This window comes from Sus scrofa, chromosome X, assembly GCF_054392235.1.
Source record: "Sus scrofa isolate SSC_HxYL_T2T_F1_AM1 chromosome X, Sscrofa_HxYL_maternal_Yorkshire_Landrace_v2.0, whole genome shotgun sequence".
NCBI lineage: Eukaryota > Metazoa > Chordata > Mammalia > Artiodactyla > Suidae > Sus > Sus scrofa.
Genome location: NC_139401.1, coordinates 42,460,660 through 42,479,284, shown reverse-complemented (window position 1 = coordinate 42,479,284; position 18,625 = coordinate 42,460,660). Strand labels below are relative to the sequence as shown.

Here is an 18,625-nt window from a genome sequence, read left to right as displayed (position 1 = left end):
AGGCCTTCGGATGACCAGCAGAAACCGTATTTTGTCATCATCGGCTGACTAGAAGCAACACGTGGCTAGAGAAGCCGATCAGAGTACAAGCCTTTGGTCCTGACCGTCCGTTCTCTTTTTCATTACCTGTCTGTGTCCTTGTGGAAATGCAGGCACCTTGCCTTGCTTTACCCACAGTGGCCTGGCCTTAATTTAACGCAGGTGAATTTTCCTGTATGTGTGCAGCAAAGAAAGGTGGAGGAGAGATTTGAACCCTTACAGAGACTCTTCACTCAGTGGGCCTGTGCCTCAGACCGAGACTTCCTAGGGCAGATTCCAGGCTTCCGTCTCATGCTTCCTTGGCCCCTTTTCTTGCCTGGGTATGGTTTTCGTATTTAAAAGACTCAAAATGTATTTCGAATGTAATGTGACCCCTGTGTGGAACTGGGTTGTAAGAGAGAATCCTGTTCTTCAAAGGGTGGAAAAAAAAAATGTATACATATAAGTGTAACTTGGCCCCCATGCTGTACAGAGGAAAAATAAATAAAGAAATAAATGGGGGGGGGGTAGAGATAAAAAAAGAGCGAGAGAGTGAGAGCACAGGGACGGGAATCAGACTGCCTGGTTCCCAATCCTGGCACTAGCTGTGTTGCCCTCAATCTCTCTCTGAGTCGATTTCTCATCCGCAAAGTGGGGGGTAGTGTCACAGGGGAAGAGGACACTCTCCTCTCCGGGGTTCAGTGACTGGGGCCTGAAAGCAAAGGAACTAGAGCAAAGACCGGCGCGGCTAGGCTTGAGAGCTTGTATGCCCTGTTAACTAACGGTAATGCCTTGAGGAGAAGGGGCTAGACAAAGCCAAAGGGGTTGGGGCTTGAAGGGGCTGGACATTGTGGGAAGGTGAATACAAGGGGGAAACTCATGGAGGCTAAGGATTATTTAGTAAGGCGTGCTATGCAGACTCAAGTTGGCGCTGGCCCTCCTGTGATGAAGAGCAGTTTTCCTCTTCCTGCTGAGGGGGGAGGATGGGGCTGGGAGGGGGGCACCTTCACGAAGAGAAACGTAGTCCTGGTTTTAGGCAGACAGGAGGAAGAAAGAGAGTTCCTCCATGCCTGCTGCCTCTTGCTTTCACCTCGAAATAATCCCTATACCAAAGTGGCTTTTTTTTTTTTTTTTTTTTGGGTCTTTTTAGGGCCGCACCCTCGGCACATGGAGCTTCCCAAGCTAGGGGTTGAATCAGAGCTGTAGCCGCCGGCCTACGCCACAGCCACAGCAACGCAGGATCCAAGCCACATCTGCAACCTACACCACAGCTCACAGCAACGCTGGATCCTTAACCCAATGAGCGAGGCCAGGGATTGAACCTGCGTCCTCATGGATACTAATCAGATCCATTTCCTCTGAGCCATGACGGGTACTCCCCAAGTGGCATATTTTGGGGTGGCATGTTCTGATCATCTTCTGCGTAAAGAGTAAGACACTGCTCATGGTGTTATGAGGATTGCGTTTAGTAACCTTTGTATAAATGCTCTTTTTCCTTCTCAGGTAAACGAGCCGGCTTCAAACCACAGAGCTGGGGCAGTACATACATGCTTTTTAGGGGACCACCAGGAAATGGAAGTACCTTATTTAGCCAACACCCCACAGAAACCAAGGTGAATAATCACATGGCACAGGGAGCAAGACCTGGATTTGCTGAAGACCTTTCCTTTACGGTAGGGCTCAGAGCGGGGCGCCAGCTGGGCTGGTGGCTAGGAGGGCTTGTGTTGGGTTGGAGGAGGCATGACAGTTTACTAGGTAATCTCTAAGGGCTGTTCTTCCTACTCTCACTGCAGGTGCTTCATCATCCATAATATGCCTATGTTTTTTGTGTTTTGTTTTTTGTCTTTTGTCTTTTTAGGGACCACATCCAGGGCATATGGAGGTTCCTAGGTTTAGGGGTCAAATCGGAGCTGTAGCCGCCGGCCTACACCACAGCCACAGCAACACCAGAGCCGAGCTGCGTCTGCAACCTACACCACAGCTCACGGCAACACCGGATCCCTGGCCCACTGAGTGAGACCAGGGATCGAACCCGCAACCTCATGGTTTCAAGTCAGATTCGTTTCCCCTGCACCATGACAGGAACTCCCATAATATGCCGATGTTATAAAGACTTTTGCTTACAACCAGCTCATGAGCTAGTTAAGCTAAGGGTCAGGATCAGCCATGGGCAAGGCTGGTTTTCCTCATGGTCTTCTATTTTGCTCTCCAGTATTTTCTCTGCCCAACATTCCATATATGCTTCATATGCCATGTATTAGTTTCTTTTTTCTTTTCTTTTTTTTTTAATGGGAACCCCAAGCCTCCCAGAAACCCCTCTCTTCAAGCTGAATCCATCTGGAGTCCTCTGCTGGCTCAGCTCTAAATCTGGCTAATATGGCAAACTAAAGCCTGCTGAGATTTTTTTCTTTTTTTGGGGGGGGGCGCACCCGAGGCATATGGAAGTTCCTAGGCTAGGAGTTGAATGGGAGCTGCAGCTGCTGCCCTACACCACAGGCATAGCAACGTGGGGTCCGAGCCACATCTGCAACCTACACCACAGCTCACGGCAATGGTGGATCCTTAACCCACTGAGCGAGCTCAGGAATCGAACCTGAATCCTCATGGATACTAGTCAGGTTCGTTGCCGCTGAGCCACAACGGGAACTCCTGAGATGTTAATGAGAGCTAATGAGTTAGTCTCTCTCGGGCCTAGCTTAATGTGATAGAGTTAACTGCCTCCTAAATTATTCGATGGTATAATTCCCCCCTCTCCTCTCCCGCTCCATTCCCACGGGTCTGCTATAATTCTTGCAAATGTCCAGTGTGAAGCATTTATTTGGGTTAATAAGCTAGTGTGTGGCCTGAAAGTTAAGTTCTTAAGTAGGAGTGGCTGGAACAAGCTGATCTTAACAGAGCCCCTTGTTCAGACAGAAGCTACCCCGTTTGGTTTCCATGTGCATGGCGATTCCTGGTGGGAAGGAGAGAACACAGAAAGCGTCCCCTTTATACTTGAGAAAGTAACTTATTTTCCCCTGAAACTCGTTCCTCTCAAAGCCGCCTGTTCATATCAGATCTGGAACATTTGCACAGTACCTTACCCCAGGGTGTATGCCCACTTAAAATATTTGGAATATAACTGAACGTAACTTGTCTACTGGACAGTTGGAATTGAAGACTGTTTTCTTCTCCTGTACATTGGAAGATCCTCCCTAAATCTTTGTGGCGTACTCAGACTCAGACCTGCTCTTTTGTTGGGACCTTGATGGTATCCTGAAAGCAAGTCCATATATTTTATATTCTAAATACGTATTCAGGAAAGCAAAGACCATTCTTTAATGGCTTTCAGCAACTCCAGATTTGGGTCCAGATGCCTCAGGACAAGGCAAATTGTCCTCTCACCGAGCTCATCTTCTCAGTGGAGGCTTTGTTGTGTGGAAATAAATGAAGAGCACCCATGTGAGAACAAAGGCTACTTACTCAAAGCTTGCTATGCAAGGGAGTTGGCCAACATCACCTATGATTTGGCAGAGACTCAAAGGCGGGCAGGCAGATGGGTGGGAAGGCTTTCTAGTGGAGAAAGAGGGAGGCTTCAGGGACGCTCTGATTGCAAGCTGTTGGAGTGGGGGAGCCGCAGGGGGCTAACTAGGAGCGGACATCCTATGTGATTGGTTTGGGGAGGACGGTTGACTTCCCTGGGTTGGTCCTAAGCTGGAGGTGGGGACACAAGTTAGAGAAGCTGTTAGTTATTAGTCACGTCCTGGCCATTTGGGGCCCGTTATTACAGGAGCTATTCTTTGGCTTCCTGGTTTGTGGCTGCAAATAGCAATCTGACTTTCCACAAGCCTGGCTCCTAGGGAGCAGGCTAGCTTCTGGGCAGGTTCCCGCAGGAAATGGGTTGGTTCCCCAGCCTGGTTGCTACAGGCTGTGGGTGAGAGTTCAATTTCTGTATGGGGTCTGGCCATTGTTGATTGTCCGTTCAGTCTCTTGGTTGAGAGTTGCAACGCTTCACATGTCTTTGTGTGAATGAAGTTGCCTGACAATGTTCCATTGGCTTTTTCGTACACTCTCCATGTCCTCCGGGAAACAGTTTAAGAAACCCTGTCGTAGCTGCTGTGCTGTGTTGACAAGGTCCTCCTTCGGGATAGGAGGACTTGACTAGACGTCCTCTCCTCTCTGGGGATTGCCCTCCCCTGAAGGAACCTCCTTGCCCAGGTTTATGCCTTTTCCTACCGGCAGCCATAGCCAAGACTTGGTGCAGGGGGCATAATGGCTCGACCACCTCTGCAAAACTTTTGACAGCTCCTCAGGACTGTCCCAGCTTCAGGGCTCCTGTTGGCGCCTACCGAGACCTTCGTTGAGATGGCATCATAGCTTGGCTTCTTGCTCTGCCCAGTTCTATTTCTCCTTTTCTTCCCCAAATGTTCATTCTCAGAATATTTCACAGTAAACTTCCCGATCGCTAATCTCCATCTCAGTCTGCCTCTCGGGGGATATTACCTGTAACAGTCCCTCTTTAAATTATCCTAATTTGAGTGCACCATCTGTTTCCTGCTGGTACCACGACTGACACAGGATATTACATTTATTATTTATTCCATTAAATGCAGGGTTCTGATTCACAAAAGGACTTGGGTGTTATTGTTGTTGTTGTTGTTATTTGTTTATTTATTTTATTTTTTTTACGTAGACCAGGAGATATAGGGTTGTTCTGGTTGTGTGAATTGGGATATGTTTAACATGCTTTTTGTTTATTTTTTAAATCATTATTTTCTTGGTCTGTCACACTTATACACACACGCACACTCCTGCTATGATGCCCAATGTGTATCTCTAGGATTCAGAGCCTAATGGATGTGCTGTACTAGACAGAGAAGGGGCGGATGTAGCGTATCATGGTTTGGACTTGCACAAAGACTATCAGAGGCAGCTGGGTGCCCTGATAAGGTATGGAATGGGTACAACAGCTCATTTGTTGCTATGCTCCCAACCTTTTGTACTGTGCCTTGCATGACTATCCTGGAAGAACATACACCAAGAATCTGTGCAATTCCATTTACGGCAGTTTTCACAGGCATCGGACTCTCCTGGTTCTTGAGCCACATTAGCACTCCCGAGATAGCGTCACCATAGGGAAGAAAGCAGGGTCTACTGTCACCTAGGTGACAGTGAAAAAGATGTCCACATCCAATCTCCTTATGCCCTGGAATGTTATTTTTCTGCAGAGTTTGTCTGAGAGAGAATTACAGCACAGAGCTTTAAAGCATGAGCGCTGGAACTTTAAAGCATGGGCCAAGGTTCAAATCTTCTTTTTGCCGGTTACCTGCTCTGTGGCCTTGGGCAGGTGCTTAACCTCAGTGCCTCAGTGTCCTCGTTTGTCAAATGAAGAAGATGGTAATATCTGCCTGGCATGTAGTGAGCAACATATTCCCATTATGGCATCAACTCCATTGTTTACCATGTAGACTTTAGAAATTACTGTATAGTTTGATGTGAATATTTTCCTGCTTATTTTTTTTCTTTAAGGAAAAAACAATAGAGGAAGAACCTTAATGCCATGAGAGCCTTCACTTGTACTTGCCTCTAGCACATTTCTTCTAAGTAATTAAAAATATGTTACAGCCAAAAAAAAAGAAAGCTTAAACACAAGAAACATATACAGGTATAGCTTGTTTCCTCTCAGTCTATTAGACACAATGTTAGTATTCGTTAATGAATATTCATTAATATTCATAACGCATTTTAATGTTCATATGAAATTTTCATATTCATAACTCTATGGGAGTTCCCTGATGGCCTAGTGGATCCACCATTGTCACGGCTGTGATTCTGGTTACTGCCGTGGCATGGGTTTGATCCTTGGCCTGGGAAATTCTGCATGCTGCAGGTGTGGCTAAAAAAGAAAAGAAAAGAAAGAGTGAGAGAGAGAGAGAAAACTATAAATCAATAAAAAAGACAAAAAGACAAAGAACCCAATAGATGTGTGGGCAATGTATACACACAGGTAATTTTTTTTTTTTTTGCTTTTTTAGGGCCGCACCCGCAGCATATGGAGATTCCCAGACTAGGGGTTGAATCAGAGCTGCAGCTGCCGGCCTACGCCACAGCCACAGCAATGCCAGATCCGAGCTGTGTCTGCGACCTATACCACAGCTCACGGCAATGCCAGATCCTTAACCCACTGAGCAAAGCCAGGGATCAAACCTGCGTCCTCATGGATACTATTCATGTTCGTTACTGCTGAGCCATGATGGGAACTCCCACATACAGGTAATTTAAAGAAGAAATAGGAATAACCCAATAAACATATGAAAAGATGACTAACTCACTGGTAAAGCGTAAATGCAAATTAAAACAAAAATAAGATTCCTTGCCGTCTATTGTTTTTGGCAGAACTTAAAGGAAATGAGCGCATAGGACTCCTGTACTCCTTACCCCCCACCCGCCGACCCTTGGCCCTATTCTACCTCTACTATTTTGGAAGATATTCCTCTTCTATCCATGCTATTAAGTTGAAATCCTTTTTGGTTATAAATTAATGTTTTTCTGTCAACATCTAAAGTTCAGTATCTGTTAACCTACCTCCCCTTTAATCCACTTTCATTTTCTGTCTTTACTTTCCCAACATCTTTTTTGCTGAATTAATTAGTGCACTGGAAGATGGAACAGAGTGATTCTCTCAGATAATATCTTCGACTCTGTCCATGCTGCTATTCAACCCATTTATTTTTATTGCTATAAATCATGTTTTCAATTTCTAAGAACTAATTTCATCTTGCTCATAGCAATCTGTTTTGCAATTCTGGGTTAGTTCTTCTTTGACTCTCATGAGCTGTGGCTGCCATGTGGGACATTAGATTTTATGATACCCCCGTATATTTCAGATAATTTCCCCTTTTCCTTAAACTATTTGAGTAGGTTTCTATTACCTGCAATCAAAATAATGTTTACCTAGGACAGGAGTCATTTGGAGCATTAGAAGTGGGAGAGCTCACATCTGCTTAGTTGAATCAGCAGAGACTTTACGTGGTGGTTTTTAACATTTGCTTTTTCAGATCATAAGATTGAAACTACCAAGAGTGGATAAAGTGTCCCTGGTTGGAGGAGGAGCAGTAATAAAAGCAGGCCCGTAGAAAATGCGCAGAGAACAAGAAGCATGACAGCTTGGCTGGGCTCATGGGCTAGGCATGGTGGGGGTGGTGAGTGGGAAATTGAGAAAGGTATTTTGGAGGCAACATATGAAGGGCTTTGAATGCCAAGGGGAAGACTTTACGAGTCTGAGGTTGGGAAGATGCTAAACGGGTTTGAATAAAAGCATGGCATGATCAAAGATGCTGCTAGCAAGATGAATCTGGCTACAGTGTGCTGAATGGATTGAAATCGTGACTGGTAGCAGAAGGAAAATTGAGGGAGACTATTGATTTAGTCCAGGCAAGGTGTAATCAAAGTCTGGACATGCGGAAATGGAAATATTTCTCTCGATATACAGGATTTGGCTATCTATATTAGAAAAGTAGTATATGCAGGAGTTCCCATTGTGGCTCAGCGGAAATGAATCTGACTAGCATCCATGAGGATGCAGGTTCCATCCCTGGCCTCACTCAGTGGGTTAAGGATCTGGCATTGCTGTGAGCTGTGGTGTAGGTCACAGACGTGGCTTGGATCCCGAGTTGCTGTGGCTGTGGTGTAGGCCAGCGACTACAGCTCTGATTCAATCCCTAGCCTGGGAACCTCCATGCACCATGGGTGTAGCCCTAAAAAGACCCAAAAAGAAGAACAAAAGAAAAAAAAGAAAGAAAGTAGTATATGCAAAGGAATAATTGCTAAGAATCAGGCAATAACAGATTGTAGCAATAAAATTCAGAGTGGCCAAAAATGTAGCTCTTGCTGTATTAAAAACAAATTTACTCTTTACCGCCTTTAAACATTCATTTAACAGTTTCTCATAATATTTCAACAAATGACATCGACAACATGTGTGAAATTAGAATCACATCTTTTGGTGTGTTCTTCAAAGACCTACTCTTTAGAAATGTGTTTCTTAAAATGAATTCCTAATTTTCCCTCTGGAGTCCTCAGCTAACAGTATCTCTTTTTTACTTTTCACATGTTTCAGAATAATTGTATTGATCTTGCTCCTTGAGTAGTTTTCTGGGGAAATCTGCTCCCTGAAGCTTTCCTTAACTTTTGAGACCCAAGAGAACCGAGGCCTACAGAACATAAATGTACCATAAATGCCCCCCCGCCCCGCGCATGCGCCCCCCCAAGCAAGTAAGATGTGAGAATAGGATACAAGAGTTTAATTTGCTTACACATCTAACTGAATTTGTTTTCCCTCCCGGGACTACATATCAGTAATACAAGATCTGGTGGTGAGGATGGAGAGAAATACGGAGCTTTGCGGAGTATAGTGGATTCTGTAGAGTGCTCTCCAGATCTACCTCCTCTTCCTTCCAGGACTTAAGTCTGACTGCCTCAGCCTCTGGGAGTGCCATGAGCCCTCTCTGGGAATTGCCCTTGGCTGAAAAAAACGTCCTTGCTCAAGGTTATGCCTCCTTCTAGAGAAGAGTCTGCAGCCAGTGGATGGTTTATGTGCAGGTATTATAAATGCCCAGCCCATCAACCTAACTTGGAACAAGTCTGAAAGCCCAGCCTAGCTTCAGAGTCCCCCACTGACTGAGGCCTTTTGTATGAGTTTCCTTTTTTTTTTTTTTTTTTTTTTGGTCTTCTTAGGGCCCAAACCTCGGCATATGGAAGTTCCAGGCTAGGGGTAGAATCAGAACTGCAGCTGCCGGCCTACACCACAGCTCACAGCAACGTCGGATCCTTAACCCACTGAGCAAGGTCAGGGAAATGAACCTGAGTCCTCATGGATACAAGTCAGGTTTGTTACTGCTGAGCCACAATGGGAGCTCCCTGAGTTTCCTATTATTGGCTATAACAAATTACTTTAACTCTTGGGTTTCAAACAACACAAATTTGTTATCCTACAGTTCTGGAGGTCGGAAGTCTGGAATGGATCTTACTGGGGTAAAATTCAGGTGTCAGCAGAGCTGCATTACTTCTGGAGGATCTTGGGGGAGAATCCGTTCCTTTACCTTTTCAACTTTCTAGAAGCCACCTGTATTCCTTGGCTCGTGACCACTTCTTTTTTCTTCAAAGTTTGGCTGCATAGCATCTTCTCTCCTCTGTCTTCTGCTTTCATCATTCCTTCTTCTTTCTCTAACTGTCACTCTCCTGCCTCCTCTTACTCCTTATGACCCTGGTGATTATATTGAGCCCATTTTTTATTTTTTTATTTTTAGGGCTGCACCTGCAGCATATGGAAGTTTCTAGGCTAGGGGTCGAAATCTAGGGGTTTGACTCAGAGCTGCAGCTGCCACAGCCACAGCAACGCCAGATCCAAGCTGCATCTGTGACCTACACCACAGCTCATGGCAATGCTGGATTCTTCACCCACTAAGCGAGGCCAGGGATTGAACCTGCATCCTCATGGATACTAGTCAGGTTCGTTACCACTGAGCCACAATGGAAACTCCATATTGGGCCCATCTTAATAATCCAGGCTGCTTTCCCAGCTCCAGATCCTTACCTTAATCATATTTGCAGAGTCCCTTTTGGCCTCCAAGGAACATATTCACAACTTACAGAGATTAGGACATGGCTATCTTTGGGGAGGGGTCCTTATTCTGCCTACTACACCTTTTTTTTTTTTTTTTTTTTTTTGGTGGCCACATCACAGTCCAGTTTCTCTTTCTGTCCTATCCTGCCTGCTGCTTGTGCTTCTCACTGGTGCCAATCCCAAGAGTACTCCCTAGAAAACTTGCTGCTCACAAATCTTTTGGGGGGGGAGTTTTTTCTTGGGGGGGGGTTGGTCTTTTTGCCTTTTCTAGGGCTGCTCCTGTGGCATATGGAGGTTCCCAGGCTAGGGGTCCAATTGGAGCTGTAGCCACTGGCCTACACCAGAGCCACAGCAACACGGGATCCGAGCCACGTCTATGACCTACACCACAGCTCACGGCAACGCCAAATCCTTAACCCACTGAGCAAGGCCAGGGATCGAACCCACAACCTCATGGTTCCTAGTCAGATTAGTTAACCACTGAGACACAATGGGAACTCCCCTGCTCACAAATCTTTATCTCATAGTCTGCTCCCCTGGGGACCCAACCTCTTCCACAATCTAGATGTCTAGGAGGAGAGTTTGGTCAGGGAACTAAACATTTGGAGTGGAATTAAATTGTAAGTAGTCCTGAGAGCCTTGCTGACCAGAAGCTAACTCAGAATTCCTTTGGATAACACCCTGTCTTTACTCCCTGCAGGAATGTCCCTTAACTCTTCAGAGATTAGATCTTATTTTAAAGCAAGGGGCTCAGTTTCTCTTTGACTCCGTCATATAGGAGTTTCTGCTATGTAATGCTGAGCAGAAATCCGAGGGGCTTCCAAGAGAAAACTAGACAGGAGTATTGTCACAGCTTGGGTTTCCTGAGAAGCATATTCGAAGAGGGAGCTATGTCTGCATAAGGATTCTTTGATGATACTCTTGGTGTCAACATTTATGGAGGAAGGGAAGAAATTAGGATTGGGCAGACAGAGACGTTGGGCTGCGTTATAGCCTTAATGTGCCATTCAGACAAATGGTTAGACTCTAGCCATTCTAGAAAGTATCTCATTGAGGTTTTAATTTGCAATTCCCCCAATGATTAATGACGTTGAGCATCTTTTGATGGATGTGTCTGATCTCTGTATCTTTTTGGTGAAGTGTTTGTTCAAATCTTCTGCCCATTTTTCAGAAATTAGATTGTCTTGTTGAATTTTGAGGGCAAGTCTTTTTTTTTTATCAGATATGTGTTTTGCAAATATTTTCTTAAATCTGTCACTTATCTCTTCAAGAAGTGTTTTTAAGAAGAAATAAGAGTAGGAGCTCCCCAGTGGTCTAGCAGTTAATCTGGCATTGTCACTGCTGTGGCTCAGATTTGATATCTGACCCAAGAACTTTCACATGCCACAGATGCAGCCGAAAAAAATAAAATAAAATAAGAATAATCTCAACACAGTGCCTAGGTTTTGAGAGTGAGACAAAGAAGGAAGGACTAAGGTGCGGAAAGCTTGAGTGATGACTGTGCATGCAGAAAGCACAATTAGGAAGACTGGCTTTTACAAGACACATTTTTCTTATTCTATTGTTTGGGCTACAGCACAAAGCACTGATGTAGAATTATCAAAAATAAATACAGCAAACTATGGCAAGCTTGATTGGGAAATTTTGAGCTCTCTCCTACTGGGGAGACTCCTGCCAGTGGAAATAGCTCTCATGTCTTGCTAATTATACAAAACAGTTGCTTACTCTGTATGTAGTGAGGTTAACGGTTAAATGGTACTCAATAAATACACTCAACTTTGAAGGGAGGAGCTCTGTTCCAAACGCATCCAGGTATGGAGGACGTCTTAGTTTGGGGAAGAGACTGAAAGCTGTTCCTCACAAGAGGAGGAGAAATTCATAAGTATGATCTTGAGAACAGAACCTAGGACAAGATCTTAGGTTCAAGTAGTTGATTTGGGATGTGATCCCAGGAAGCAAGACTGAAGGCATGGGAAGAGTGAGACTGGAAAGGAAAAGACACTGATTTAAGATGAAGTACGTGATGTCACTGGCATTGCCTGGCTCTCTTAGACTGAATCTGTTTACCTAAACCTCAGTGCCTGTATGGTTTGCTCTTAATGAGTCATACCGGCAGCCTTCTCTATAGAAGTACCCTTGAACTATTAGAGTTTGCCTTATCTGGAGACACTGATGGCCAGGAGTGCCTGAGAGTTGATGTCCCTCCATCGCCCATGACCCGCAGTGGCTCAGTGCCAGTGGCTGACTGGTACAGGAGTGTGAAAGCCCAGCTCCCTGCCTTGAGGTGGGCAAACTGTGGAGTGATTTACATTCTAGAATTCCCCAAGGCTGAGAGTCACTTGAAATCTCACTCTTGGTGTGTTTCTTCTCTAGCTCCGCTCTGCTGTCTTCAGTCCCTGACTGCTTTCTCCTCGGAACACCTTTTTCCTTAGTAAAATCACTCACCCCTGAATCTTCATCTCAGGATCTGCTTCTGGGGACAAGACCCAAACCTAAGGATACATTATCAAGGTTGCCTCTGTAGGGAATAGGACCACCATTCTGCCAGGACTTCACAGGAAGCATGCAGAAAGAAAACCAAAATACAAAAAAACGAAGATGACATGCCTTATTTTATTTACCTGACAGTTCATTACAAGGCTTCATACTTTGTCTTTCTAAAAATATGAAAATTAAAAAAAAATCAAAGCATAAGAGTAAACACCAATCTCTTACCAAGTTTATTATCTCTGAATTTCCTAAAAACGAGACGGAAGATGAGACATTTCATTTCCCTATGTCTTAGCGTCTGTTTTCAGCTCCAAGGTTTTGGGGACAACAGCATTTAATTTACATGACAATATAAGAACAGTGTATAAAAACTTAACATTTCAATTTTCCCAACCCTTTCTGTATATATGGTATTACACAAGGTGCCTCTAAGTGAAAGATTAACAGGAATAATAAATTGCCATTTTACAGATTTAACTGAAGTATTTTTAGTATACGTCCCAGAAAAATGAGAAAGTGAATGACTGAATTGACTGGGTGACAGATCTTATCTGTAAATCACATACTTACTAATTCCTTCTTTTGCAGTGATTCGAAAAGAGGACTACATTAGGTTATCAACTAATACATTTAGAAATGATTTCCAGTAATATAACGACAATTTGACTTTCAGCATAAAAGTTTTAGCATAACTTGGTTTGCTGTATAATTCAGGTGCTCTAAGGCACCCATGAAAATTTAGTAATGCAGATATTTTCTTGATGGATTTTGACTCTCTGAAACTCTTAGCATCTTCAATTATACATTTTCTAGGAAAGCAGTCTTTAAACAACATACTACCTATAATATCCAGCCCTACATTAGTAGATTTTATTTATTCAAATTGGGATTGGGATTTTCCAAGACTGACTGAACTTTTTCCTTTTTGTTATATTTCATACAAATGAGAGCTCATCAATATAATCACTGTATTCATTGCATTTGTTAATTTCTTAACACTATTAAAGCTGGAGAAAACAGTGAGAAGCGCCTTGCTGTTGTAGTAAATTTTAATTTTGAGGAGATCTTGCAATCACTGCAAAGAAAATGTGAGAGTTAAGTTGATGGCGAACTAGACTGTTTGATTTTAAGTGCCCCTGAGAGAATGAAGAAGAGAGAAGGGGAAAAAAAAATAATCATGCCACATTTGACTCTGGAAAATAAACAGCTTCATCATACATCAGTGCCTAAAATATATATGAGTGAACATTAGAATTGCAAATGAATTGGGAGAGGAAAGAACTCTGCTTTTACATAATTGTGTTTTGCATTGGGCAAGGAGATTTTTTTTCCTACTATAAACTAAGAATGAATTCCTAGCTTCAAGCAGAGGCATGGCCAAGAATTAGCCTATTTCATGTTGTGGTTATAAAATGGACGATGTGTTGAAAATCTGTCTTTTTTAAAATCATATATGTGGAATCTAATGAACCTGATTAATTTGGAAAACGAAACAGCATTCATGGCAGGAAAATATCTTACCACCAATATGTGCTTAATTCCTGAAGCATGAAGCGTTATGTATAAATGTGTTCAGGTGCCAAAGTCCATAGGTTTTTATTTTATTTTTTTATTTATATTTATATTTATTTATTTTGGAAGGCGAAAAAGATAGCTTTATTGCTTTGCCAGGCAAAGGGAACCACAGCAGGCTAATGCCTTGAAGACTGTGTCCCCTCTGGGAGAGATTGTGAGGTGGTTTTATAGTTTGGGAGTGAAAAATAGGGCCATTGATATGGATCAGGGTAGATGCGAGCTTGCATTGTTTTCCTTTTTTTTTATATAATGTTATGATTTTTATTTTTTCCATTATAGTTGATTTACCTGCATTGGTTTTCAAAGCTGGTGTTTAGAGGGTCCCAGAATTGCTTCTGATGATCCTTCTTTTGGAGTGAGGAATGCTTCATCAACATTTTCCATTTGTTGGGGATTTTGGTTCTGTGGGAGAACTCAAAGATATTGTTACGTATATTCCTTGAGAAGGAACCAGGACCCTGCCCCAAGGCTACACCACTGTCTCTTGATGGTTCCTCCCTGGTTTCTGCATCCACTTCCTTCCCCGAAAAGCAACTGTTTGAACCTGCTTTTTGGAATTTAGAGGTCACAGAGGCTGAAGCCCATTCCCCCAAAGTAATAAATGGAGGACACAGAAAAGCTGGTGTGCCCAGGAGATCCACAAGGCCCTGCTCAGTTTCCATCCGCCCCCCCCCCCCCCCGATACTTCTCAATCTTGAGGAGAAGAGATGTTAGACAGGGGAATATTTGTTTCGGATAGAGATATTAATCATAAACTCAGCAGAGGAACTCAAGTTTTAGGGGGACTTGGTTTTAAATCCTCATTTCTGTTTTGTCTTTCTGCAAGCCTTTCAGGACAGTGACTGCTCTGGCTACTTCCTGCCTCATTTTGGGGGACGGACACTGAATTAGAAATATTCCTGAGTCCCAAATCCTATAGGATTAAGATCTCAATCCATTGATCTGCCATTTTGGTGCAATAGACCCAGTTAGAAGTAGGAGTAGGAGGAGTGACAACTGGGACTTCAGTAGACAAACTAGATCTCATTTCCTGAAGAGTTCAGGAGAATTAGCCCAAAACTCAGTCTGAAACTGTCACTTTGGGGATACCCGTAGCCAGGTAGCTGTTGTGTACTTTTATCTAAGTAGGTGTTAACCTCCCGTGTGGTATTGACATATACACAATAGGAGCTACTGGCCATTACATATTTCTCCCCCCCCCCCCCGCTAATGTCTGATCTAAAGCAATTTCATTGTCTAAAAATTGAATAGTTACAAGAGGATACCTTGAAGTCCTAAGGTTGCAGCTACTAGCCGCCAGCAGACATTGCTTTGAGAATGGCTGGTGGCATCCCAAGTCTGATACAGCTCAGAAAATTCAGATTCTCAGCAATACAATGACTGGTCTGAAATCATGATCGTAATACCACCTAGCATGACTTTGGATGTCTGAACCATAGCTGCTCCGTTTTGACTTTTAATAGTGTTTTCCTTAATGGCCAAGGCAGATATCACTGTTAATAATTTTAGTGCTTTTTCAGATATGAGGAGATACAAAAATTGGCCTCAGAAAATATTCTCCTGAAAATATCTATCTGTCTGAAGACCTATTCTGCCAGTTTTCCCCAGAGCAAAGAGTGCCTCACTCCTGAATTCCACCCTGAGCTCTTTCAGGGGGTGTTGAAGGGCGGCAGCCGCAGTGGCTCATGACCCGAGCCGTATAGAGGCAGGTGGCAAGTGCCAATCTCCAGTTCACAGGGCACCCTCATGGTCATAAATTCGACCACAGTTTTGGGAGGCATTTCATCACTATTTCATGCCACAGTGCTAGGAATGCTCATTCCCAGGTCTGGCAAAGATTTTGCTGATAGGCCATTCAATGTGCTATTAGTAGCCCAAGGTCTCTGGACCACCTGTCTTACTCGTCTGTTAAGGTCCAGGAATATATTCCCTCTTGTTGCATCTTCCCATGTCTAGAGTTACCCTGTTAACAATCGCTGATCTGGTAAAGAACTGTGTATTTGATCAACTACTTCAGGTCGCATAGTCATCATTATTTTTCTTTGAGGCGCAGTCACGCATTGGGTAATACAAGAAACAATAATCTGGTAAAGCAGGCAAACACAAGCAATATAGCTAATAACAGTAATAGAGTTATAAGTCAATATTTAAGCCAGTAGCCTCCTGTGCCTGTCGATTTAAAAACAATGCACAACCTGGAAGTTGAGAGTTAAGTTTTATTTGGGGCCAAATTAGGATTTAAGCCCCTGAGACAGCCTCTCAAGTAACCCTGAGAAACCACTCCAAGGTGGTGAGGCGACAGGGGAGCTTGGATATACGGGAGTTTTTGTAGCCAAAGGCAGGTAGCAGGAACAAAAGAGGTCTGAGCTCAATGAAATCACTCCTTTGATAGGCACCCTAGCCGGGCCAGTGTCCTGAGTTTTCACAGCTCTTAGGGCTCACAGGCTCTCACCTTTGGAGGCGGCTGCGTTTGCTAATGACTGTGAAATACCACCCCGAAGAGGCAGGGGGAGTAATATCAGTCAGTGTATGTGATAAAGGTGAGGGGGAGCAGCCTGCAGCCAGGTACATATTTTACAGAAGTTTGTTGCTGATCTCATGATGGTAACTACTAGCCACAAGGAGCAGACATCACGGCGAAGGAGTTTAGTGGTTTTCTAGATTTGAGGAGATGCAAGAATTGGGCACACAAAATCTTCTCCTAAAAAATAATCTATCTATCTGGAGACCTGTTCTTCTGGTTTCCACGCTCGGGGGTCGCTGCAGGTCGGCAGCTGCAGTGGCTCATGATTTAATCCATGTAGAGGCTGATGGCCAGAGCCGAACTCCAGCTCACACTCCAAACTAGTTTTAGAAGGGGATATCATCAAGACTAGGGAGCGGGTCACTGAAAGCAGCATAGGACCTCAGAATTCGGTAGGCTAATAGCTTGGTTACTGTCATTTAAAATCTATTGTGTGAATTTCCTTAAGGCTTTGATGTGGCTGATTACAGGCTCCGATCCCATTGACAGCACAAAAATAGCTGCTCCGTTGTCATACAAGTGGAATACAGATTTCTTGACCCATTTGGCTCCTACCAATGATAGATTGGTTGGGGTCATCTTTAAATTGTCATGTATATGACCTTGAGTCCAGGGAGTCCTAGAGTACACCTAGGAAGCCAAGGCCATAAATCAGTACTACACATTGACTGAGTTCCATTAGGTGTGACCCAGGGTTTTTATATTTAAATGAGGACCCAGTTCCTGCCTGACCAAATGATCAAGTCTTGGTTTGATTTTTAAGTGCCTGGGAGACAATGAACAATGATCGGTAATTCCCTACTTCATGTTGCCTCCCAAGTGCTGATTCTCGCTTTTGAACCAGACACTAAGTGGAGATTTCCACTTTGATTATTACTAGTACGTATTAGAATTTTTCTGCCTTACTTCCTTTGAATACAAGCCTGATGTACCTCCACATCTGTCCACACAGGAGACTGTAACGGGGAGTTAGATGGAGGTGAACCTGAGGCTAGAACCCAACTCTTCTAAATGCGTGACCCCCCCCCCCAAGACAAGACTTGGGGCTTGGATTTGGAGCTTTATTACCATTTACAAAGGATTTAATGTTTTTATTCATTCCCAATGTATCTGTCCTGTAAGTCCTAGTGGAGAGCTTTTAGCTTCTTTTTTTTCTTCCTCCTCTTCCTCTTCTTCTTCTTCTTTTAAATATATGACACACATACAAAGACTTAGGAAAGTGAGGTATATATGCCCATAATTAAACCTTTTAACATGGGTGACTACAGCAGCCTGAGATCAGTGTGGCATCTCTCTCTGTGCTTTGGTCATTCAACTTTTGTTTTATTTTATTTTATTTTATTTTATTTTATTTTATTTTATTTTATTTTATTTTAATCTTTTTAGGGCTGAATCCATGGCATATGGAGGTTCCCAGGCTAGGGGTTGAATTGGAGCTGTAGCTGCCAGCCTAAGCCACAGCCACATAATCTCAGGATCCTAGCTGCGTCTGTGACCCACACCACACCTCACAGCAATGCCGATCCTTAACCCACTAAGCGAGGCCAGGGATCGAACCTGATATTAGTCGGGTTCATTACTGCTGAACCATGACGGGAACTCCTGGTCCTTCCCCTATAGTTGCCTCATTTACTGGAAAGAAGTTACTTGGCAAGGTGGTGCCATGTCTTATCAAAGTCCAATGCTACCACCTTCCATTGCATCCAGACCCATAGCTAGTGTCCTGTCAAGTGCAAAGACAGAGTAGGCAGTAGGTAAGTTAAACATCAGTGAAATGGCGGGGGTTTTGCTAAATTGTATCAGCAATAATCTGAGAAATATATTTGAAACCGGATTCTAAAGTTACTAGACAATGAAGGATGAAATATGACATCAGCTAAATATAGACATTATCAACAAAGGAGTAATCGACTAAAACCTGGACTGGGGAGTGGCCTATATTCAGTAAGGTTGAGATGCTGGAAGTAGCCTAAGGAAATCCAAGGGCTTAGAGAGATAGGAATGTTGGAGTGAATGTATTGTGTGTTCCCCTCTCCCCACCTCTCCCACTGGATCCCCTGGCAAGATGAAAATGACATACTGCCTTCTTCTCAAGAAGGGAGAAATGCATGAGTTGGGGAGCTTTGAAAGCTCTATCATAGGTTTCTTCTTCAGGTTAGCAATGGCAGTGAAAGATGCTGCCATTAAACTGGACTTCCTTATTTTATTGGACATGATAGGATTCCAAAACGGTAAAGTCCACGTGAAGGCATTTGACTAATAGAGACAAAATAAGGGCAACTACTGTCACAGGCAGAAGAGCAAGAGTGGCAATCACTCTTCCTGTTGTTCCTATTGTGGTACAGCGGGTTAAGAATCCAGCTGCTATGGCTTGGGTCACTGTGGAGGTGTGGGTTCAATTCATGGTCCAGCGCCAT

General features: G+C 43.7%; 1 long non-coding RNA gene across 1 annotated transcript in view; it reads left to right on the top strand.

Annotated features, from left to right (window-relative positions):
- LOC146394564 (uncharacterized) overlaps positions 1 to 18,625 on the top strand; it is a 504,529-nt gene that overhangs the window by 50,811 nt on the left and 435,093 nt on the right. The window contains exon 3 of the long non-coding RNA XR_014835337.1: positions 1,522 to 1,691. This is a non-coding gene — a long non-coding RNA (uncharacterized LOC146394564). The remainder of the gene's footprint in view (positions 1 to 1,521; positions 1,692 to 18,625) is intronic.